The sequence below is a fragment of the Peromyscus leucopus genome, chromosome X (assembly GCF_004664715.2).
Source record: "Peromyscus leucopus breed LL Stock chromosome X, UCI_PerLeu_2.1, whole genome shotgun sequence".
Taxonomy (NCBI): Eukaryota; Metazoa; Chordata; class Mammalia; order Rodentia; family Cricetidae; genus Peromyscus; species Peromyscus leucopus.
The window spans coordinates 39,491,382-39,517,039 of NC_051083.1; the positions used below are offsets into that span (position 1 = coordinate 39,491,382).

General features: G+C 41.6%; 1 protein-coding gene and 2 pseudogenes across 13 annotated transcripts in view; 2 read left to right on the forward strand and 1 right to left on the reverse strand.

The window, feature by feature from the left end:
* Positions 1–25,658, forward strand: part of LOC114681372 (F-box-like/WD repeat-containing protein TBL1X) — a 164,490-nt gene that overhangs the window by 63,559 nt on the left and 75,273 nt on the right. For 8 of the 13 annotated variants that reach the window (XM_028854855.2, XM_037198825.1, XM_028854851.2 and 5 more), the window contains exons 2-3: positions 13,445–13,502; positions 13,744–13,786. The gene's annotated coding sequence lies outside the window, so the exon portion shown is untranslated. The remainder of the gene's footprint in view (positions 1–13,444; positions 13,503–13,743; positions 13,787–25,658) is intronic. The other 5 variants (XM_028854858.2, XM_037198826.1, XM_028854850.2 and 2 more) reach the window with 1 other exon arrangement.
* LOC114681375 lies at positions 2,061–9,153 on the reverse strand (annotated as a pseudogene).
* Positions 9,084–9,234, forward strand: LOC114681386 (annotated as a pseudogene).

Here is a 25,658-nt window from a genome sequence, read left to right on the forward strand (position 1 = left end):
GGTGCTTGTTTCAGGGACACTGAGCTGAACTCAGACAGGGCCTGTGTAGAGCAGGTACAAAGGAGGGACACAGGTGAGGCAGTTACTGTCCAAAAACAGGGCAGGACCATGCTAGGCAGTGTTTGGGTGGTTTGAGGGAAGAGAAGATTGGGTCCCACCTGAGGTCAGGCAGGTGTTTTATGCCATTCGGATGGAAGCTGTGTGGCATGCAGGTTTGTGTCTGATGTTGTGTGCCTGTGCAGTTGAGGCATTGCATTCTGCCTATATTATATGGGATTTGAGAGATCATAATGTGTGTGAAGAATGAAGGAGACAGGCTGAGAATCTAGAGAGCTTTTTATTACCTTCTGAGTTCAGGGTCAGATGAGAATTGCTTGAGCTTGCATCCATGTCTGTCTTTTTTGTTGTTCTTTTGTTGCTTTAACGGTAACTATTCATTTTCATACCATTTCCCCCGAATTCTGAAATGGAGAACATGGACTGTCAATACAAATCCAGAAGCAAGTGGAGATGTGTGGATTTGCTGAAAGCAAAGACAACTCGTCAGAAAGTATGACAGGAGGCATGGGCCCTGGCGCAGTGGGTTAAATGCTTGCTGTGCAAACATGAGGACCTGAATTGGAATCCCTAGCACCTGTGTAAAAAGTGTCCTCAGAAAGGCACGATGGTGCACACCTATAATACTATAAATGACGACACTGAAGCTTTGACAGGAAGATCTGGGGCTCATTGGACATCCACTCCAGTCAACCACTGGGCTCCTGGTTTAGAGAGCGAGAGCGACAGACAGACAGACAGACAGACTCAAAAAATAAGGTCAATATCTGGCTTCCACATGTATGTGTGCACACACATACATACACAGAGCAATGTTCTTCTCTACTGTTGCTATTTCTGCAGCTGTAATCTCAACTGGCATGACTTGGTAGGTAGAATCATGACCCCGAAGGGGTGTCCCTTTCCCACGCCCACAAGCAGTGAGTTTGTGCTTTTTAACATGGCTCTAAAGGCCTTTGCAGGTAGAATTTAAGGATCTTTTTTGTTTTGTTTTTTGTTTGTTTTTCGAGACAGGGTTTCTCTGTGTAGCTTTGGAGTCTGTCCTCCCCACTTTGTAGACCAGGCTGGCCTCGAACTCACAGAGATCCGCCTGGCTCTGCCTCCCTAGTGCTGGGATTCAAGGCGTGCACCACCACTGCCCGGCTCGAATTTAAGGTTCTTAAGATGTATAGATGGTCCATTTGCATGCAGAGTAATGGCAAAGGTGATTTGAGTAGAGAGGAACTCAAGAGGCTCAGAATCCAAGCCCAGAAAATTGGTTTTCTTAATATATGTGGAGTGGAAAATCTACTTCATAAATGAGTGTTTGGGGTCTTACAGTTCTTAGCATCCAGTAAGCAGACATTGTATAGTTTCATCAGCTGGGTTGTATTGTGAATAACAAGACACATTGTATGTATTTCAGTTTTCATCACAGCCCAACTGAAAACCAGTGCTGTGTACAAATAGGATCACATTCAATAACATTTATTGTTAGGATACAGTTTGAATTAGAAAGCTGTTCTCTCCTGGCAGTGGTAGCACACGCCTTTAATGTCAGCACTTGGGAGGCAGAGGCAGGCGGATCTTAGTGAGTTCGAAGCCAGCCTGGGCTACAGAGCGAGTTCCAGGAAAAACAAACAAAAAAAAAAAAAAAACAAAAAAAAAAAAAAAAAGAAAGAAAGAAAGCTGTTCTCTGTGTTTCTTACTAAATTCAGTTATGCTTTTATGTATTTGACAGGAGAGGGAATGTATATATGTTAAATCACCTTACATCCCAGAGCAAATAGAGAATTTTCATATTTTGAGAAATTTGTAGTTGTGAGGTTTTTGACTGTCCAATAACAATGTACCATGTATGTAATGTTTGACATTTGTGCGTTCTGGCTTCATTCTCTCCAGCCCCCAGCAAAATTTGCCTTTTATAGTTCTGTGATCCAGTGACCTTTTGTGTGGGTGTGGGTGTAACTGGGCAGACATTCATATCTTGGTGAAACCATTAGAAACACATTGTGACCCACTCCTCCCTGGCAGCCACTAATCTATTTGTGTCCACAGATTTGTCTAGTCTCACTTCAAAAGAATTTTATACAGGTGTTTGATTAGCTTTATTTGCAGAGCGGGGATTTTTCCCCCCAGTCTCCAATGGTGCCTAGATAACATCATTAAGCAATAATATCAGTTTAAAAGACATTTATGCAGAATCCTAAATTACATGTGTTGGTGGCCCTCACAAAGCGGTGAGCATGGCTGGCAACAGCTCCTGTGTCATTCACTCAGGAGCACTGCAGCTGCTGTTTCTTCTGTATCCCATGATTTGGAAGACAAGGCCACTATTACTGTATTTCTATCAAAGTCTATAGTACCCACGTTTTATTTTTTCTTTCTTTTTAAATTTTATTGTTTTGGGGAGATGTATTTTGAACTAGAAACTGGTGCTCCATCATATACATGTGCCTCCAGTTGGGCTGTCTGCTTTAACATTTCAGGATTCTACACATTGATCTTTCAGGATATACAGAAATGTACCCTCCTCCCCCCATGATAGAGCCAATATTAGGATGCCATATTTTAGTGATAAACCAGACCTTAGGAGGATTAAGTGGATATATTTCTGGTATTTTTATCTCTAGTTTGTCTCTTCCTCCTTCATATGGTGTGTCTAAGAAGGTCCTGCTATTTCTCCCCTTAATTCTGCAAAAGTCTCACCTACAAGATCTACTTTAATTTGGTTTTTGCTCGTCTGTCCTTATTTCTGCCCACATGTCCCCAAATTATAATTCAGAGGAAAAATGGATCTTTTTTCACGTTAGAAAAAGATCACTATTCCTGTATGACAATTTACTAAATCAGCTCAAGAAAATACCATTGCCACGATCTCCATTATATAGAAGCATTCTACATTGTCTAGAATATTGTCTTTATCTGCAGATAAGACTGGGAGCAGGCATGACGTTGGAGCAGTAGCTGAGAGTTTATATCCAATCACTAGCTCAAGGCAGAGAGAGAGAGAGAGAGAGAGAGAGAGAGAGAGAGAGAGAGAGAGAGAGAGAGAGAGAGAGAGCGCTATTCTCATGTTTTAAATGAGTGGGTTGTAGAATTCATATGTTCTTTTTTATTTGGTCTCATTTATTTATGGTATTGTTTTTCACCCTACTGTATCCATTCTTGTTGCTCTCCCATCCCTCCCTCCCTCCCTCCCTCCCTCCCTCCCTCCCTCCCTTTCTCCCTCTCTCCCTCTCTTCCCCTCTAGTACTGACGATTGAACCCAGAACCCTGCTCATGCTAGGCAAGCACTCTACCATTGAATTATATCCCCAGCATTCTTTATGTCTTATTTTGAAACAGGGTCTTGCTGAGTTGCCCAAGGTGGCCAGAAACTCACTGTAGTCCAGACACACCTGTCTCAGCTTCCTAAGTATCTGGGATGACAGACCTGCACCACTAGGCCCAGCTGCTGTAGTAGATGAAGGTTCATTCATATTGTGACATGGATGAGTGGTAGATGACTCACTGTACTATGATACCTCATTATTACACTGTATCTTGTTTATGCATTGACAAAAAAACATACTGTGTTTTGTTTATCCATTCTTCAGCTGATGGTCATAGACTTTCTGCCTTTTGCTGTTGTGAATATAGCTGCTATGTTATGTCTTCGATTATATTCTTAGGAGCAGAACTGTTGGGTCAGATTATGTTATGGTTTCAATGAGAACTGTCCTCCATAGGCCAGTGAGCTTTGAATACTGATGCTGTTTGGGAAGGTTGTGGAGCCTTTAGTGGGGTAGCCTCACAGAATGAACTGGGGTTAGGTCTTGATACCCTACTTTCCTGCTTTGGTTTCTTGTCTAGGTAAGCAATGTGACCAGTTGCTGCCACTTGCATCTTCCCTGCCATGATAGACTGTGTATCTTTTAAAACTTCGAGTGAGCCTCAATAAACTCTTCTCTGAACTAAGATGTTTGCTCATAGCAACAAGAAAGCAAATGTAAATCTTCAACTTTAAAAATTTTTAAAAAATATGTTTATGTGTATTTTGCCTACACATATGTCTATGTATCATGTACATGCATGCCTAGTGCTGATGGAGGCCAGAAGAGGACATCAGAGCTGCTGAAACTGGAGTTAGAAGGTTGTAAGCCTTGCAGGTGCTAGGAATTGAACCTGGGTTCTCTGGAAGAGCAGCCAATGTTCTTAACAACTCAGCCATCTCTCCAACCTCATGTTCAACTTTTTTTTCCCCGAAGATATTTTTTCTTCTCTTTTTTATGTGTGTAGTGTGGAGGCAAGAGGTCAATGTCAGATGTCTTCTTCTATTGCCCTCTACCTTCTTTTTTAAGACCAGGGACTCTCAACGACTCTGGAACTTGCTGATTTTGCTGGAGTGGCTGCTTACAAAGCCACAGCATTTAACTCTCTCCACTGTGCCTGGCTTTTTACATGGGTGTCAGGATCTGAACTCAGGCCTTGTGCTTGTGTGACAAACATTTTACCAACTGAGCCCTCTCCCCAGCCCCAACCCTTTATTCTACACTTCTAAAGCACAGAGTGCAGGAGTTCCTTGATTTCAAAGGTACAGACCAAGCATGAGGCCAGCTGAGTGACACAGTTTTTCAGAACGGAAACTTTAATGCAGGAACAAGATGGCATGGCGTGAAAGTCAAAATAAGATACCATGCGTGCCCCTGAGGGAGTGTGAACAGAGTTTTCAGGAAAGTAAGAACAAAATGTAAGTAGAGTAAAGTGAGTAGGGACAGCAGGGTGCTGGACTGCAGGAGGTGCTCACTCACTCTCATGTGGCCTGAGTGACAGATGCCGTTCTTTCACTTAAGCCATAGGGATGAGTTTTAGGGCTGCTTGTTTGAGGGGCAACAAAGGACTGCAGATGCTATAATTTGCCTGAGGCATAGAACTGGAGCTTCAGAGTGTCATTGTGAAGTACAGAGCCTTCTAACCCAAAATGCTAAGTACTGTAAAATGGCACTCAGCAGCGGGAGGGAAGAGGTGCATTAGTTTCCACTGGCTACTGTAACAATCTTCCTTCCATAAACTTAGGTGAGTAAAATAGCACAGGTTTACTGTCTTACAGTTTGTAGGTCACAAATCTGAAGTCAGCTCATGGGGCTAAAAGCAGCATCATGTTATTTTCAGGAGACTCAAGGGAACCCTCCATCCATATTTCCTTAGCCCACAGCTACCACATCCCTTAGGCCACAGCCCCTTCCTCTCTGAAAACCAGTAGAGATGGTTTGCATTTTTCTCATGAAGGATCTCAGGCATTGGCTCTTCGGCCCCCTCCTTGTTTAAAGGACTGTTTTGAGAACACTGCTTAGGATAGAATTGATTTGTGTGATGTGACCTGCTACTAGAATGCTAGTAATGGGAGGGAAGCTCAAGTGTTGCTATTTAGCAAATACCCCCTCATATAACTCAGGGTGATTTCTTTCTCTCTAAATGCTGTCAGCTCTTTAGCAATGTAATTTCTCTCTTCAACTTATATTCCCCCTTGTCAGTAACCAGACATAATTCCATCTTGAGGGGATTAAAGTGTGGGAAATGCTGATGGGGAGAAGGACATTATTTCACTTATTACAAATGGAATCTGAAGTATTGTATATAATTCTCAAGAATGTTACTGGTGCTTCCCATCTCCACCTCTCCTGGTAGCATAGGAAGCACATGTCCAGGCAGCTAATGGAAGAAATATGTTTTTTTTTTTTCAGATAGCAATGTAATTGATGACATGTTTTTGAATAATGAGCTACAGTCAGACTTCTGCTTTAGGAAGAATTGTATGTTATGTTTTTGCTGAAGAATTGATCAGGTTGACACCAATTCTTGTCACTATGCAGAGATTACAGAGTACTACCAATGGAAATGACAGTGCATGTGGATGTAATGTTAAGGGTGCTATGTGGGTACAGTGGTAGGACTTAAGATTTGATGGAGAGAATAATGGGGAAGGAGAAAGGAAGACAGTTCAAGATGGCAATGACAGTGTTTGGGGTCTGGTGAAAAAGGGCACCAGTTGGTAAGTCAGAATACTGAAGAGAACTTAAGGTTACCCTTGACATAATGACTTCTGGGTACCACACAGGGACCCAAGTGGAGATATGATTGAAACTGCCTTAGTCACTATTCTGTTGCTGTGAAGAGACACCATGACCATGGCAAGTCTTATAAAAATAAAACATTAAATTGGGGCTTGCTTACAGTTTCAGTTTAGTCCATTGTCATCATGGCATGAAGCTTGGTGGCATGCAGGCAGACACGGTGCTGGAGAAGTCTTTGAGTTCTACATCCAGATATGCAGGCAGCAGGAAGAGAAGCCACTGGGCCTGGCTTGGGCTTTTGAAACTTTCAAGCCCACATCCAGTGACACTTCCTCAAAGAAGGCCACACCTACTCCCAAAAAGCCACACCTCCTAATCCTTCTCAAGTAGTGCGGTTTCCTGATGATTAAGCCTTCAAATATATAAACCTATAGGGGCCATTCTTACTCATATGTTCCCATCCTGACCTGTTTCATACATGTTGACTGGGCCAAACCCCAGTGCAGCCCTGGTCAGCTTGGAATGGGGAGTCCACGTGCAAGGCTCCAGGGCTCCGCCTTTGAATGTGGTGGCTATTACATAAGGCAGTGATGGAGGCGGTTCTGAAACAGCAATGCCAGATGGCTCTGGGAAGTGGGCAGGTCGAGGCTCAGTGTTGCATCTGTAGAGTTTATTGAGGTTATTGTTTTAACACAGCAGATGCAGATGGCTCCTTTGGTGATTCACACGGTTCTAATCTGGGGCCTATTTTTCTCTTTTATGTTGTCATATTTAAGAAGTTCTAGTGTCTGTGTAGAGACATATGCCCAGGACTTGACTTTTCCTAGTTGGTTCAGCTATAACCTCCACCATCTTGGTTATTGACCAAGTAAAACATATGGTGGCCATGTGATCCATCATCCAAATATAGAGTTTTGAAATAGAATCACTATTAATAATGATCATTCTACCATTGCCAGCTTTTGAAATGGCAAGACTTTGTGACATTTTTCTAGTTCCTTCCATCTGTAATATTTTCATCAGTCTACAATATGATAAAATATTGTCTATCTAGTAAGCTGACTTACATTTGTGCCTCAGAAGCTAAGCTCTCAAGAATGTAAAGAAAAGGTGGTGTTCAGTTCTCAGTCACTACCCTTCCAACTTGCAGAATACTGAGCAAATGTGTTTTTAAACTAAACTTGCTTGCTAAAATTTGAAATGAATCCATACACACCAAATGACTACTCTCTATGTGCAAGACTTGAGATTCTAGAGGAGATATAATAGACCCTACTGGGGCTAGAGAGATATAGCTTAGTGGTTGCGAACACTTCTTGCTCTTCCAGAGGACTCAGGTTCACACCATCCATAACTCCAGTTTCAAGGCATCTGACACTCTTCCCTGACCTCTGTGGGCACCAGGCATACATCACATATACATACATGCAGGCTCATACATGCAAAGTAAAACCTAAAAACAAAAACCCACGAGACAGAGAAAGGCAGAAGGTAGACACTTACTTTATTCTAGCCAGGAGAACAGTAGAGAGGACATTTGCTATCAAGATAGAAGTGACATCACCTTTGTTGTATTTGCTTGGTCAAAGGCACATAAGTCACTAGGTTCTTATCACAGAGGAGAGGATTCATTTAGTCACTGTCTTCACATAGATGAGGGAGGAGCCGACACAGGGAAGAGAGCCTGTTTAGCAGTTGGCTCTTGGGTAACCAGAGATACTGCAATTCACGTTTGATGCCTCTGATTCGCATCTTTCAATGATCATGTTGCTAGACTGAAATGTTAGTCATGATTTGCTCATTATAGTTTTTTTTTCCCTCCAAAATTCCCAACTCAAATTTATGTAAATGTTTTAATGGTAGATGTTTCAAAATTATTTCTCAAGAAATCTGGAAAATTTTTATGTACCCACCAACTATTGTTAACAATCTTAAGTCCATTGTCTCATAAGTGTGACCATTTTATAAATAATCCTCAAACATTTGTGAAATAAATGGGAATATAGATTATTTAAACATCATCCTGGAATATAATATTATTATGTATCATAATCTCGTTATTACGTGTGCTTTTCTGAATCATTATTATATTGTGAAAGCCAAGCTTTGGGTTTTACTGTATAGGTGATCCACACATTTTTTTTTTTTTGATGCTGAAAAAAAATTTATTCTTGGAGGCCAGGTATGGGTGGCTCATGCCTGGAACTTCAGCATTTAGAGGTAGGAACAGCAAGAATGCTGGAAGTGGTAGGCCAGTGCTGGTCCACATAGCAAGTTCTAGGACAATCAGAGCTACATAAGGAGGAGAACCTATCTCAAAGGAAAGTAGAGGAAAGGAAACAAATCTGCAGTGGGTGTATGGCTCAGTTGGTGGAATACTTGCCTAGCATGCAGCTAACTCTGGGTTTGTTCCCCAGCACTGCATAAAGATAAGGTAGTGCATGCATATAATGCTGGAACTCAGTTGTTGAAGGCAGGGGATAAGAAATTCCAGATTCCCTCTGGCTGTTTAGAGAGTTCCAGGATGCCCAAAGCACATAGTGAGGATCTGCTTCAGAAGAACAACAAAGAAAGGTTCTTCAGCTGGGGATATAGTTAGGTGGTAGAACACCTTCCTAGCACATGTGGAGCCTCAGGTTCAATCTCTATTACTGTAATAAACAATTTTTTGTTTGTTTTTCGAGACAGGGTTTGTCTGTGTAGCTTTGCGCTGTTCCTGGATCTCCCTCTGTAGACCAGGCTGGCTTCGAACTCACAAAGATCCACCTGCCTCTGCCTCCCAAGTGCTGGGATTAAAGGCATGCGTCACCACTGCCCGACATAATAAACAAATTTTAAAAGTAGATAAATAATTTTTTTAAATGGTTCTTGCTTTCATATAGTATTACTTATAGCAAGTTGAAGGCTTGAAGGCAATGGCGAAAGACCCTGATCTAGCCACATGATGGGTTACTAAACAACTGTTAAAAATATTAAGTATACTTACTAAGTATACTTACCTGGCAGGGAGGGAAGATACCGTGATCATGAAGGTGGTTTTCTTAGGGCGAGGCTTATCCATTGCACCCTGAACGTGCTACCCCTGTGATTTCCCCAAATGTGGGAAACTCATAGTGGTGGACTGCATTCTCACTCTCCCCTTAAAAAAATATTATGGAACTGGTATAGTTATTGGCACCAAAATGCAACTGCAAAATGCAACAAGGTGTTTCTGCAACCCCCAGGGACAGGGAGGCAGCTCATATGGGCCTGTGGGTGCCTCTGCAGTATATTCTCCGAATAAGCTAGGCTGCAGGGATCTGTGCTGTAGCCATTCAGGTTTTAGTTGCTTAGCTGGTTTTTGGTATTGTCCAGTTAGCCAGGATTGAGGATTATTAAAAGAACTGTCCCCTTTGTTTACTGAGCTGAGCCTGTACCTACTTCAGAATGTTTTCTTTCTGGGACCTGTGGAAGAAATTTTATACATGCATAAAAAATCTAATAGGGGAGTTTCTGATAGTCTGTCTTTATTGTTGAATAAGGACCTCATTGTCTTCACTTGGTAGATTCCTGAGAAACCAAGAATCAGATCTGTGGTTCCCGTCCTCCTGGTAGGAAGTTGTATTCACTGGCAACCTTTGTACAGTGCCTTCATGTTGGCTTCAGCTCCATTTCCCTGCTGTGGTTACCTTCTGTTTGCTCTGGTCCATCTTCTTATTTCATTTTTGCAATTTTGTATGGGATTGTGAGAGCCATGATCGTTTCTTTTTTTCCTGTTTTCCTGGGTGGAGAAAGATAAGGATTTCACTGAGTGAGACTGTTGTGGTTTCTTAGAGGTTGTTAGCTGGCAGTAGCTTTTAAATTCTGGTGTGTTAGCGGCATGCATCCTATTTTAATCTCGCTTCCTGTGGAAGTGCCTCGGGGACACAGTGTATTTCTAAATTTAGTGTGATGAATACTGGATCACACACAATTTCTGCCAGACCCTAGGCAAAGCTTTGGAGGTCGTTCAGGTCTGCACATGAAGGATAAAGTTCTTCAAAAATAGTTTATACAAAAAAGATTCCTAGTGACTAACAAAGCACCCAAATCATTGAATTTCACTGCAATTAAAGGGGTCTTGGGGGCTGGAGAGATGGCTCAGCGGTTAAGAAAGAGTACTTGCTCTTGCAGAGGACCTGAGTTCTGTTCCCAGCACCATGTCAGATGGCACACAGATGCCTGTAACTCTTAACTCTAGGGGATCTGATGCTCTTTTTCTGACATCTGTGGTATATCCACACATGCATATATACAAAAATAAAAAGATAACTTAAAAAAATATCTTTGGTGTTAGATTACACACACTTAAGTTATTTTAAGTTTTTTTCTATCTCCTTACCTTTTACAAGGTGACCTTTCTCTAAATTCCATTGAAATCTAGGCCCTTAAGTAGGCTTCATGATGTTTACAGATAAAGCAGGAAATGAAAGTGAGGTATTAAAACTAAAAAAGTTCACAGAAACTGGATGGCTTGGTGGGTCAAGTGCTTGCCACACAAGCATGAGGACCATAGTTCAGATCCCCAGCACCCATGTAAAAGCTGGGTGTGTTAGTGTGCATCTGTAACTTCATAGCTGGGGGTCAGAGACACATAGATACTGATAGTCTTGCCCAATTGCTGAGCTGCAGGCTCACTGAGAGACTTATCTCAAACAAAACAAAACATGGAGAGCAATAGACAAAGACACGATGTAGTGTTCTCTCTCTCTCTCTCTCTCTCTCTCTCTCTCTCTCTCTCTCTCTCTCTCTCACACACACACACACACACACACACACACACACCACACACACACCAAAAGCAAAGAAAAAGCTACAAATTCTTCAGTGTGTCCCATGAGACAAATATAAGGAATTAGTGCAGAAAGAACTTTTTCTTGATATAAAAAGGGAAAGTTTGGAATAATATACTTTTCATCAATTCTTCAGTATCTTTGATATTTCTTTAAAAAAACTTTTAATTATAGCTAGTAATGATGCCTTTCTTGTTTATTTACTTTCACACACAGCCTATTTGTTTGTTTTGGCACATGATCTTGCTCTGCATTCCAGACTGCCCTCAAACTAGCGATCCATGTGCTACCACTTTGGCCAATGATAATATTGATGAGCTAGGAGCAGCAGCACCATGCCTTTTCCATATATCTTTATCTTTCCCAGAATATGGGTAAGATAGGTGCCCCTCATTCTGTTTTAAGGGGAAGGTAGATGATGAGAGCCCACCCCACACACACCAGCTTTTTGTCTGAGTAATCCAGTACTGATTGACAAGGCTGTAAATTCTTTGTACACATAATGGAGTTCAATCCCAAAAGCAATTTTAGATATATGGCATTTTCTGCATGCCACAAAGGATTCTGTAGGCTCTTTAGTGCATGTGGTAGAAGCTGTCCCCTAACATTTTGTCATCCTTCAGGAAGTCATTTACTCTATATAGGTTGGGAACAGAAGGTCTTGAGCATGCTAGACCCTGGGATGTTAAGCCAGCTAGTTCGGTCTCAGCTTCTCTGGCCAGGGATCTGTGCTCTTAATTCCCAGAGAGAATAGAATCATCGAAACTGTCTGCTTCATATCCAGAGATGACAACTCAGAGACCATAGTGCTGCTCGAGGGTTCTTACTTTTCAGTTTTTAATCAAGGAACCAAAAGAGTATATTCTTCAGGGACTAATGCTGGCAAGACAGGCCTGGGCTCTGCATAAGAAGCAGAGGGTTTGGTCTTGGGTGTGAAGGACAGAGGTGATGATTGTGCTGCAGGTCTGATCAGGGTAAGTAAGGTCTCTCCAAGGGTGTGAGACTATGCAATGGGAATCCAGTTAGAGACCTGCTTAGTACCCTGGACAAAGAATGAAAGGTCGGTCTAGAAGTCTGGCATTCACAAAACTATTGAGCATAGATTGCAAAGCCAATTTCCCAGTTTACTGATCATGGGAAATTATTGCCTGTGTTTATTATCTCCCTACCTTCCTCCGATAATAGCTGCATGTTTGTGTCTCAGCCCCTCACACTGTCCACAGTGGAATGCACCACTCCAATAGAACTAAAAATAGTTGCCCCTCACCCATGATGGGGCACCATAGCTTAAGGTCTCCAGTTGATTCCCGAGAAAGCTTGTTTTATGTGTTCTTTTTCCTATGCCTACATATGTGTAATAAAACTGAATATATGTTACCACAGTAAAAGATTAACAATAATAGTAAGAGATATATAAATATGAATTTCCCTCATGGTATCATTATGTAGTACCCACTGTTTTTGTGATACCACTGTGATGAAGTGAAATGAGGTGGATAAGTAAATTTAGCATGAAGGTTACTATTAAGTAAAATAAGAATATTTGAGTACATAAGCATTGTAGTGCTATGACAAGCCATATAATAAACAGATGTCCTCTAATTGACCAATGTGGGAAAATGCATATATAGTGTAGATGTGCTGAATTTGTTCACAGAACTATTTGTCACTGGAAACTAGGGACATCACATGTTCTGACCTTCCTCCTCTCTTGCCCTGTATGCTTTCCCTACCATACACTCTTAGACCAGAAATTCTAAACAGGGATGTTTATGTCCTTTATGGATGTTTTCTGTGTTTGGGAAATAGTTGTTTCATTTGTCACAGTCAGGGCAACTATATAGACTACTATGTAGCCCAGGCTAGTCTCAAACTTAAGATCCTTCTGTTTCTGTTCTCTGAGTCCTAGGATTACAGTTGTGTTCCACTGCAGTCTGCCCATTTAAAATTATCTTGTGTCTTACCTTGACTTAAAAGAAAGATCTTCACTTCACTTGGTGTTCTTTTGGATGACAGAGGAGGTTGTGTTAGCATTTAGAAGGTTGCTAGGGAGATTTCTGTAACTGAGAAATGTCATTTATGGGCTGCTCCTGAGCAGTCTGAGATCATGATAAACTCTTGAGTAGGTTTATGTGAACTGTCTCTCTGTGTACTTTATGCAGAGGTATAGGCATTAAGTTTATTAGTGATGGCTTCCTGCCACCTTATGTGGTTTTTAGTAGTAAAGCTACAGAATGCTGTTATGGTATAGTTGAGGAGCTCTTCAGAGGGATATGTTCTAAGGATTATATACTTAGATTTTGCTGGGTGGGCATCCATAGAGCACATGCACTGGAAGTAACCTAACTGTGATACCACAGGTCATGAAAGTGTATGGGTATGCTGTCTTATATGTGGTCTGTTGTTGGCTAAAGCATCTACATGCAGGACTGACTGACTAGACTTATAAATCACCCTCTGCCCAGTAATAAGATGTTGACAGTATGTGCTTCGTGTATTGGTTGACATTTTAACCTTATTTTGGGTATTATTCGTTAACAGGTAATTGAAGATAGAAGAGAGGTCTGGAAAAAAAGGATTTGCCTGTATTTGCTTCTGAGTAAGTAAAATGGTAAAACGGATTTCTCACTATGTAGTGAATTAACACGTCAGCCTCCCAGTGTTTCCTGAGCTTAAAAAAATGTGACATTGTTGGCTTTCTGCACTGGAAATGGTGATTTACCAACATTTACAATTGGCTGATTTTACTAGCAAAAGGCTGAGAAAGAGAAGGAAAGAAGGATGAGAAATAGCAGTAGTAGTTCATGACAAACTCCTTTTTACATTTTTTTTTTCCTTAGATGTGCTGGACCTGGAACCCTGGACCTTGTGCATGCTAGCAAGGTACCAAACTGCACTCCTAAACCCATAAAACCTTCTTTACTTTATCTTTAGGAAGTTGAAGATTTATACCTTTTTTTAAAGATTTTGCAATACTGGGGATTAATGGTCTTGCGCATGCTGCAGATGCTTTGTCCCCAAGCTACACCCTCAGTCCTGTATCAGTTTTAGAAAACAAACATGGAGTGTGACCACAATGTGTGTGCTTTTTAGTGGAGCATAGCTGCTGATCTCTTCTGCCACGTACTTAGGAAGTTCTTATTTTACCAGCCAACCCTGCCTTCTGAAAACAAATTGAAAGCATTTGGCTTTTTTCTATATCCCGGGCTTCCTCTGTCTTATCTGCCCCTCCTGAAATTAGTGTAAAAGTAAACTAAGCCTTGAAAGTCTGTGTATGTCAGCCACATTTTTCCATAAACATCTTTTTTTTTGGCCCCATTCTGAGGTATCATGACTGGTGAATGGCCGCTGGGGAAGTATTTTTTATCAGTGCTGATACGGGTGGTTTATCAGAATAGAAGGAGGCAGCCTCTGATAGAATGGGACCTTTGGAGCCTGATATGCTAGTTGACCTTTGTCACTCAGTTTTGATTGAAAGCATCCATTATAGGCACTTTTTAGGAACAGTCTCATTGCTGGCTGTCCTTGTGACCTGTTACTTCTGTCCTGTTGTAAAAAATAGATATGTGAGGTATAGTTGAGTTCATTTGTAGTAGGAATCACAGAGGTAAGTACAGGGTGTAGTGCAGGCTGTGGTATGGCTGGGTGTGTGCCCTTTGCTAATCACTTTCCACCCTACATTTGTTGGTTCTTGTTAGCAGCTTTCCTGAGATAGACAGTTCACCCATTTAATGCACACAGTTTAGTGATTTTTACTATATTCATAGCATCATATCCACACCATCAAGTTTATAATATTTTATCATTCCCTAAAGAAACTCTGTTAGTCACTCTCCATTCCCACCTTCCCCAGCTCATGGGTACCATAGACCTACTTTCTATTCGTGCATTTGCCTAGCTGTGGCCTTTTGTGTGTAGTGGTTTCCACTCTAAAGACTGTTTTCTAGGACTGCAGTGTGGTTTAGTATTGATGCTTCATTTCTTAGTAGACACAAGTACTAGTCTGTCATCTGCTCATTCATGCACCACACAGTCATTTTTGAAACCTTCCCTTCTCTTCCTGTGGTGATAGATACCATACTCAGGGCACTGAACATGCTTGTCCAGCAATCTACCAGTGAACTGTGTTCTCCAAGCCTCTTTATTTTTCTTCTAAATAAGACACAAGGCTGTGTTGCTCATCCTGACCTCCAGCTCACATTCCTCCTTTACCCTCTGGAGTGCAGGTATGTACCACCAGACCTGCTCAAACCATAGTAGACTTTGAAACCATAGTAGACTCACAGGGAATTACAAACTTATTACTGTGATTTCCTATCCTTAACCTTTTCTAGTGATCACATTGTCCTATTGTCGTATAGGACAGTAGGACAGTCTGTCAGTATATGTGCCTTTGAGTGTGCATGTATGAGAGAGAGACAGAGACAGACAGACAAATGTACACACACACACACACACACACACACACACACACACACACACGTATGTAGAGGCCAGCTTCTTAGAAGTCTGGCGAAAGATTGCATGTGCAGACTAAGACTTGAATGGCTGCTGTATTGGATATACAGTACTTCAGGAAGGAATGACATGCCCCTAGCTCTCCTTATGTGCATGCTTTCAGTGTAACTGTACACTGGGAAAATAATCACCATGCTAGGTTAGTTCACTCAGGTTTAACTAAAACCCTCCCCCCAAATCCATACCCTTTTTCTTCTCATTAGATTACATATGGGCATCTCAAAATAATAATAAAATAAGCTAATAATAATCTGGAGTGGTACGAAACAGACTAGAAGAAGAAAAAGAGCCAAAGCAAAAGTACAAGAAACACCTAGACACGCGCGCAGCACACACACACACACACACACACACACACACACACACACACACACACACACAGGCTTGAAATCCCATAAAAATACAACACAGGAAACCATAATATATACTCAAAAGACTTGTAAGGAAGAAAAAAAAAGATAATGCCCAGTCAAAGCATTATGATATAAGCAAGGAATCTCCAAAAATACCATTGAGTTTGTTTTGTATTGGCTGACTACTGCTGGGCATGGGACTTGCCTTTCAGTGTGGTTTACATACTCAGTGAGATGCAGTTGGACAAAACTAAGTTTCCTTTGCAAGTAGTTATCAATTGGAGGTAGCTTCTATGTTAGGGATTGAGGATTTGTGTCCACTTCTCTCAGCTCTAAGAACCCTATCTGGTGCAGACCCCTGTATGCCCAGTGCATGCTCAATCTCTGTGAGTTTGTATGTCTGTCTGTCCTGTTGAGTGTTTGGAAGACACTGGTTTTTGTTGTTGTTGCTTTTTGGTTTTTGTTTGTTTGGTGTCTTTATCCCCACTGGTTCTTACAGTCTTTTTGCCTCCTCTTCCACACTATTCCCTGACCTCTGAGGGGAGAGATTTGATGGAGACATCTTATTTAGGGCTGAGTATTCCATGGTCTCTCATTTTTTTGTGTTATGTCTGGCTGTGGTCTCTATTTGTTCCCATCTGCTGCAGGAGGAAGCCTCTCCAATAATGACTGAGCAAGACATTGATCTGTGTTTATAGCAGAATGCCATTAGGAGTCATTTTATTGTTATGTTTCTTTAGCAGAACAGTAACATTTGGTTTTCCCCTAGGTCCCTAGTCTTAGGTTCTTGTTTACTCAAGTAGTGTTGGATGTGGGTTCCATCTCATGATGTGGGCCTTAAATCCAATCAGTTATTGGTTGTTACTCCCACAAGCTTTGCATTACTAATACACCAGAATATCTTGCAAGCAGGTCACTACTGTAGATCAAAGGATTTGTAGCTGGGATAGTGTTTACCTTTCTCCTCTGGTAGTATGCAGAGTACCTTCCAGTACCATGGACACTAGTCAGTAGAGGTGAAGGCTCTAGGTAGGCACCAGCTTGACTTTTCCATGTTCAGTGAGTTATATAGGTGTTGTCTTCATCAGTAGGGCTTTTGCATCAGTCTGTAGAGAGCAACCAGTAGCCTTGGGAATTGCCTGCATAGTGTGGGATGTCCATGGAGCACCATTGGCCAACAACTCTACTAGATGTTACCTGTTCCTGGCACTGGAGGTTTCATTTGATGTCTAGAAATGTCTAGTTGGGACTTTGTCTCTCCTATTTGGTGATTCTATTTAGATTGCTTTCATGTACATATATATTTTAAGAAGCTTCTACTGTTTTTGGTTTCCATATAACTCCTCAAATGGTCATTAGTTTTAGCTATCTCTCCTCATATTCCCTCCCTTGCCCTCTCTTTCCTTCCCTCCCCATTTGCCACTCCCCTTCTATACCCTGCCCTCATCCATTCATAACTGTCTATTCTATTTCCCTTTCCTAGGGAACTCTAGTCCCTTAGACCTGACCTCTGTGGGTCTATGGATTATAGCCTGCTTATTGAAGACTTAAGGGCTAGCATCCACATATAAGCAATGCAGAGCATTTTTTCCTTTTGGAGTCTGTGTTAGCTCACTTAGGTTGACATTTTTTTCCTAGTTTCATCCATTTATGTGTGAATTTTATGATTTCATTTTTAATGGCTTTTAGCGCTCGCTCTCTCTCTCTCTTTCTCTCTCTCTCTCTCTCTCTCTCTCTCTCTCTCTCTCTCTCTCCTGATTTTATTCTTTGAGGGGCCTGCCACCCAACTCCCAAGTGAATCAACATGGAGGCTTATTCTTAATTATAAATGCCCGGCCTTAGCTTGGCTTGTTTCTTACCAGCTTTTCTTAATTTTAAATTATCCCATCTTATCCCATCTACCTTTTGCCTCTGGGCTTTTTCCTTTTCTTACTTTCACTCTTACTCCTTGGCTGGCTGGGTAGCTGAGTAACTAGGTGGCTGGCCCCTAACATTCTTCTCTCCTTGTTCTCTTGCTTTCTCTTCTTCGCCCAGATTTCTCCTTCTATTTATTCTCTTTGCCTGCCAGCCCTGCCTATCCTTTCTCCTGCCTTGCTATTGGCCATTTAGCTTTTTTTTTAGACAGACACAGCTTCATGGAGTTAAACAAATGCAACTTAAAAGAATGCAACATATCTTTGCATCATTAAACAAATGTACCACATGTTAAAATAATATTCTACAACTGCTGAGTAATACTACACCATGTAAATATACCACATTTTCTTTATCCATTCTTCTGTTGAGGGACATGTAGGTTGTTTCTAATTTCTGAATATTATGAATGAAGCAGCAACAAGCATAGTTGAGCATGTGACTCTGTGGTATGGTGAAGGATTCTTTAGGTATATGCCTAAGAATGTATAGCTGGATCTTGAGGTGGATGGATTTCCATCTTCCTTGGTAACCACCACATTGATTTCCATAGTGGCTGAGTTTACACTCCCACCAGCAATGGAGGAGTGTTTCTCTTACCCCACATCCTCATTAGCATGAGCTCCTACTTTTATTGATCTTAGCCATTTTGACAGGTGTAAAATGGAATTTCAAAATTCTTTTGATTTGCATTTCCCTGATGACTAAGGATGTTGAACATTTTTTAAGTGTTTCACAGCCATTTGAGTTTCCTCTATTGAGAATTCTGTGTTTATCCATGTTCCCCATTTTTTAATTGGGTTGTTTTCTTGATACACAGTTTTTTTTAAGTTCTTTGTATATTTTGTTTATTAATCCTCTATTGGATGTGTAGTTGGTAAAAATCTTTTCCCATTCTGTTGGCTGCCATTTTGTCTAAATGTTGGTGTCCTTTGTTGTGTAGAAGCTTCTCAGTTTCATGAGGTCCCATTTATTAAATGTTAATTTTGGTGCCTGTGCTAACAGTATTCTGTCTGAAAGTATTTCCCTGTGTGTGCCCATTTTTCTATCTTCTTTTGAGAATGTCTACTAAAATCTGTTGCCCATTTTAAATCAGGTTATTTGTGTAAAGACTTACTTCAAAGGTTATGGCTGTTATGACTGCACATGGTGACAGGAATTTGAGGTGTGGTACATGTACTTTCGTGGAAAATTCTAGGCTGCTTTTCTCAAAGGCTTCTTTCATTATTCACTTTTCAAAATTCTCTGCTACTGTTATGGGACAAGTGCTCTCTAGCTTCCAAAGGAAAGAACAACAGATGAACGAAAGCAGCAGAAGCATCTCTAATGTTTCTTTTGTTATTATACTGCAAGCATGATCTCATCTGCTGCCTCCCATCACAAGATGTTTGCCAGGACCCTCTGTTCCAGACTGAGTAGCAGTCCCCTGCCTGTCTTCCTTCACTCTGACCCTAAGCAGACTTTCCTCTTTCAACCCCATGTAAGGCTACTTCCATGCAGAGCTGTAAACTTTGGCTCTGTGTGGATAAGTTGCATGAATCCTGCAATCAGGGTGATGAGGTTTCACCTTGATGTGAAAGGGTTCTTGATTAGTTGCAAATGTGGTATCTACTTCTTAGTAGGTTGCATCTGACTGGAACCCCAGCTCTATGTTTTCATTTGACTGAATTTCAGCCTGTTATCAGTATCTGTAATCCCAGAAGGAATATGTTTATTGGCCAAGGGTGTCACTTTATGTTCATGGAATATGTGAGACAGACTTCTTTGCTATTTTGGTATGGAGCTGTAAGGCTTATCCTGATCTTCATTCACTGTTCCTTTGCCTAGCACAGGATGCCTCCTCTTCTGGGCCAGGGAGATGGTGCAGCCAGGAAAGTGCTTGCTATGCAAGATTGATCCCTAGCTGTAACTAGAGTTTCCTGCCTTGCCCACAGTCAGGACAAATCTTTGTCACCTGCCAGTCCCACAGCCGCTCAGACCCAACCAAGTAAACACAGAGACTTATATTGCTTACAAACTGTATGGCCATGGCAGGCTGCTTGCTAACCATTCTTATAGCTTAAATTAATCCATTTCTACAAATCTATACCTTGCCACGTGGCTCGTGGCTTACCGGCATCTTCACATGCTGCTGGTCATGGCGGTGGCTGGCAGTGACTCCTGCCTTCTGTTCTTTCTTTTCTCCTCTCTGTTAGTCCCGCCTATACTTTCTGCCTAGCCACTGGCCAATCAGTGTTTTAATTATTGACCAATCAGAGTAATATGACATACAGACCATTCCATAGCACCTAGCACCTGTATTTGGAAAGTGTATGATGCAGAGTGGAGCCTGTAATACCAATGCTGGGGAGGGGGAATCAGGATGCCTAGGGCTCATGGGCCAGCCTCTCTAGCCAGTGGTGAGTTCCAGGTTCAATGAGAGATCCTGTGTTGAAAAAAGTGGAGTGTGGTTGAAGAAGATATCCAACATCTGTCTACCATAGGCATGTTCACGTGTACGTACACACACACACACACACACACACACACACACACACACACAGGAGTACATACACAAAATACCTGCCTTGTAGACACAGACAGGGATCTTAGCTTATTAGTTTGTGGTAATCAGGTTTCATCCTATTCTTGGTTGAGGATGGAGAATACATAGGAAGCAAGTGTGTAGCTCTGCAGGGGTTGGGGAGATGGCTCAGAGGATAAAGCACTTGTTGTGCAAACATGAGGTCTAGAGTTTGGATATTCATCACCCTCACATAAAATAGCTGGTGTGTGACAGCCCACCTGTAACCCTGGGCTTTGGGAGACAGAGATGGGATTCCCAGGACAAGGTAGCTCTCTAGAATAGCCAAATTGGCAAGCTGCGGTTTCATTGAGAGACATTGTCTAAGTAAAAAAATCAGGGAGTGATCCAGGAAGACACCTGACACCCATCCATTGCACATACACACAGAGACACTCACATACACAAACACACACATTGGCACACACATGGAAGTGTGCATGCACACCACATATACACTTTAAAAAAGTGAGATGATCTGTAATAAATTGTGGAGATAATGCACTTTGTTATCTCCAAGTGCTGTGCTGGCATTTTAAAGCACACTCCTTCTGTTATTGTTATTGATTATAGTTAGTTATTGTGAACTAACTAAAATACAGCTCTACTGTCCTTTTCCTCCTTTGAAAAACTAAAGAGAAGCCTTTATTTGTAAGGCATATACCCTCACAGCCAGGTTTTCTGGGTTATCTAGTGGGATACATAGATTTTTATTTTATTTTATATTACTAATTAACTTTAAATATGGCTAAAAATTTTAATTTATATATTTTTAAAACATCATGGGCTGCTTTCATGGTTTTGTTTAAGAGCCTCTGAATTAAAGGCAACATATTTGACAGAAGTGGAGGGCTGCTGTTTACTGATGTTTCAGCTTCTTTACATCAACTTTAAAGACATTTTCTTCTCCATACAAACAGTGCTTATTTTACAGTATATATGTGTCCAAAATGCAGGTTTTTAGCTGCACGTGTCACTTTTCGACTGGGTCTTTCTGCAGGTTTATTTACATGGATATTTGTTACTTTGTACTCTGTGGATATTTGTCTTTGTCAGTGAGTGGGGGGAGTGTATTAATCTTGTGTGACATTCAGATAAGCAGAGAACAGATGGATTTATGGCTTTGCAGTTGAGGCTAGTTGGTGAATTATAAATAAAGAAATTCTGGGAGGGCTGGGCATATGGCTCAGTCAGTAAGGTGCTTGGTGTATGGGCATGTGGACCTGAGTTCCAGCTACAGTACCCACATTAAAAAGGAAAAATAAATCCCCCCAAACCCTCAGGCATTGTAGTGTGAGCTGGTCCTAGCAGTAGAGAGGTAGAAACTGATGGACCTGTGTCTTGCTGGGCAGCCAGCCTGACCTACTTGGGTGATCTCTCCTCTCTTAATAAACAAGGTGGATAGCCATCCTTAGGAATGACACCTGAGCTTATCCTTTGGAACATACCTTTCCTTCCCCATATATAACTCTCATAGCTGTCTCTGGTGAGCCCTGGATTCACCTAATTGGCCAGAGACTGACTGCATCACCACATGCAGTGTATTCCTTGTCTGATATGTCTTCTCCTTTTGGTACTATGGAGTTGAGTTGGTTTCTTTTTTTAGTAAAGAAGGAATGAATGGTGAGATGCCTTCATTTTGTGTAAGAATCAGAAATCTGTCTGTGAGCAGTCCCAAGTATTCTGTATCCTAAAGATGACTGTGGAATCCTCATTACCAAAAGCAATTTTTCAATTGTGTTTACTCTCTGGATGTTGAAGGAAGCCTCTTTCCAATCCCCTCTCCTGTAGCTTCCAGATGAATGTCAAGGAGGCCCAGGAGAGGAAAGAGATTGTGTTCCCCTCTGGTGCATTTTATTAAATGAAGTCTATATCATTCTGTATAGGCCTTATAACTTCCTGGAAAGCACAGTATTGCAGGCAACAGGGAGTGGGGTGCACTGCACTATGGAGTTATTTCCATTGTGACAGCCTAGTTCATGCATTTAGGAGGGTGAGTTCAGTTAGGAAGGTTTCATGTAAGTAATTGATTCATGGACAGAAGAACTTGGCTTGGAAAGGTTTGATATCGGAAAGGTAAAGAATACTGTGTGTGGCATTTTTGTGACCCCCAGGAACAAACAGGAAGAAGGGACTCTTCTGGACAGAGCATGTAGAATCAGCCTTGGAAAGGTTCTATCTTCCACCTGTTGCATAATGGATCCTGGACAAACAACTGAACACCATCCTCCTCTACTAACTAGCTAGTCTGCTAAATTGGTGAGCTCCAGGTTTAGTGAGATACCCTGTCAAAAGACAAGACAGTGATAGAGTTTTGTTTTTGTTTGTTTGTTTTTTTTTTCCTCCCCAAAGCAGAACATTATAGATGAAGTATGCAAAGATTTTTGAGATAATTACAGCGTTAAACCTATTGCAGGTCTTGCTCCCCCCTGCATCTTTTCTTCCTGAAGAGTAGCATATGGGAACTGTTTTCATCTCTGGAAGGTAGCGGCTTGGGTTTAGAAGGTGTTAGAAGGTGCTTACCAAGTAAAAGATCATAAGATGGCCTGGGTGACAGTTAACTGTACAAGAGTATGGCCTGTGTCAGTGATAAAAATCTCTGTCTGTCTGTGTGCCTGGTGTTTTGGCTCAGGGCTTTTTTAAGTGCTAGGCACCCCAGGAGAGCAAACTGGGATGGCATCCGTTAGAGAAGAACAAGTTGCATGATGAGATGAAGGGATTCATTGCTGCAGGCCCAGACAGTATGCCTGAAGGAGTGGAGGCTCCAGCCCTCTTCCTTTCCCCTAAAGCCATCATTTCAGACCCAGCCCAGTATTTACCAGGACCATACTTTTAATTAATCACATATAAATTATGTAAAGTTAGAGTGGCAAATGCATTCTCTTTTGACTTCCTGCTTGTTTTTAAAACTACTTCTTAAAATCATAAGCTTGCCCAATACTGAGTGGTCAGTTTGTAGAAAATTAGTCCATAACATTTTTGAAAAATTAAATATTTATTATTGTATAAGTATGTGATTATTGGTGCATATATTCTATGACCTCCATGTAGAAACCTTTGGAGGACAACCTTTGGAGTTGGTTTTCTCCCTCCACTGTGGGCTCTAGTGATCAAACTTGGCTCATCAGGCTTGAGTAGCAAAGATAACTCATGATGGCCATGATGGCTAGGAAGCACAATGGAAGAGGAGGGGTCCAGGGTCTCTTTATCTCTTTCAAGGGCACACCCCTCAGTGACCTCAGTTCCTCCTGTACAGGTCTGTGGTTTAAAGGTTCCACTACCTCCTGGTAGTGCCACCCTAGGGAGCAAGACTTTATTAACACATGGACATTGGAGGATATTCCCAATGCTGTTGGCATGCAGTGCACATGGAAGGTGGGGATATACCATTTTACATTTCTACTTGGAGAAACTGCTTCAGGCTGGGCAGGATCTCTACAATAAGATATGGATAAGCAGCCAACTCCTGTTTTATTATAAGTGAGGAGTCAGGGACTCTGAAAGAGGTCATAACTCTAGCAGCATGCACAGTAGACTGGTAATGTTAGGACTCAGACGGGAAGCTAGGCATCTGACGGCCTTGTGGCTTCCTAGGCTATGGTTCCTTTGCTGTTCTGATTTATGGTAAGTGCAAACTACAGATTTGATGCTGTATAATTAATTGCCTGTTGAGAGAGGGAGAGAGGAGAGAGAGAGAGAGAGAGAGAGAGAGAGAGAGAGAGGAGAGGAGAGGAGGAGGAGAGAAGAATGAGAATGAATGAGAATGCATGCTGGGGTTTAGTTGGTAGAATGCTTGCTTAGCATTCACAAAACCCCGAGTTCAGTCCTCAGTCTCACACTAGGTGTGGTGATGCATACTTAGAATCCTTAACATGTATTCTCATCACTTGGGAGGTAGACTCAGGAGGTCATCCTTGGCCACATGGCAAGTTATGAGACAGCATAAGCTACATGAACACCTGCCCCCAAACAAAACAAAGATTGGGAACATGGCTCAGTGGATGAAGCACTTGTACAAATGTGAGGACTAGTAGTTGAATCCACATAACCATAATAGTTATAAATACTGGGAGGGCATACAATTTTATGCCCACCTCTGATTTTAGCTCTCAGAAGGACGAAATGGCATCCTCAGAGCAAACTGGCTAGCCTATATTTTAGAGCTCTGGGTTCCACTGAGAGACACTGCTTTAATGAATGAGGAGTGCCATTGAGAAAGACACCCAGTGCCAACATCTGGCCTCCACATTTATCAGCATACACATACACATTCACCCCCAACAGGTGGGCATGCATACACACATGTATGTACACCACACACACATAAAGGTTTTAAAAACTACCAGTAAGCATTAGAGGTGAGGATAGAACACGTCACTAAGCCCTGCCTCTGCAATTTGCTTTGGAATTTAGAGAGCCCAGGCCAGTGTTACAGCATCACCATGGCCAAGATGCACCTGTGTGTCCTTGTTAGTTTCTTTAACAAACTTCACCTAGAGAGCAACTGGAAAGTTAATTTGGTATACCAGTCTGGGTAACATCTGACTAGACAATTGATTGGGTCATGACCAAGAGACTTTGACTTACTTGTTAAATGCTAAAAGAGAATTTTTTAAATTCCTATTGATAATCCCCACCCCCTGCTGGTCACATACCCTGGAGGAGGCTTTGACCTCTGGAGAGACACAAGTTGTAGGTGCAGTCATTAGTAATGCATGCAGGCCTAGGTGTTGGGATTGACATTCCCAATTGTGCCAAATTGGCACAGACAGAAGGGAGCATAGATCCACAGAGGGCTAAAACAGTGCTTTGTTAATGCCATGTAGAACTAGGCACTGTAATAAAACAAGTGACTCCCTGTGCATGAGTACAACTGGACTCCTGTGGCAGAGACAGGGTTGGCCTTGGCAGGGAGAGCACTGCTGGCATTGTCAGACTGATTCTTCCGTTTATTTGAGATACTGCACATTATTGTAGTGTTTCTCTCCCTGACGAAGCAGGACAGCTTGCCAAACAGACAACACTGATAATAATTATCATACTAGAAGAAACCACAGTGCTTAGAAATGAAGCCCATTCGTGTACTGTTTGGCAGAAACCGCAAAGTAGCATTTGAAAAATATGTCAGCCAGGTAGTAAGATGGTTATGTGAGAATTTAAATTGAAATCATTCAGAAAATAAGCTTTCCAGAAAACCACAAGTTCCCAGGACATGTGGACATTATTGAATGTGCAGTTCCTTGAAGCAAAAGCCAGTGGCATTATGTGTTGCTTACAGGTGTAGATACTTTCTTTCAAAATCAAGAATTCATCTTTTTTTTTTTTTTTTTTTTTTTGTTTTTTTTTTGTTTTTTGAGACAGGGTTTCTCTGTGTGGTCCTGGCTGTCCTGGAACTCACTCTGTAGAC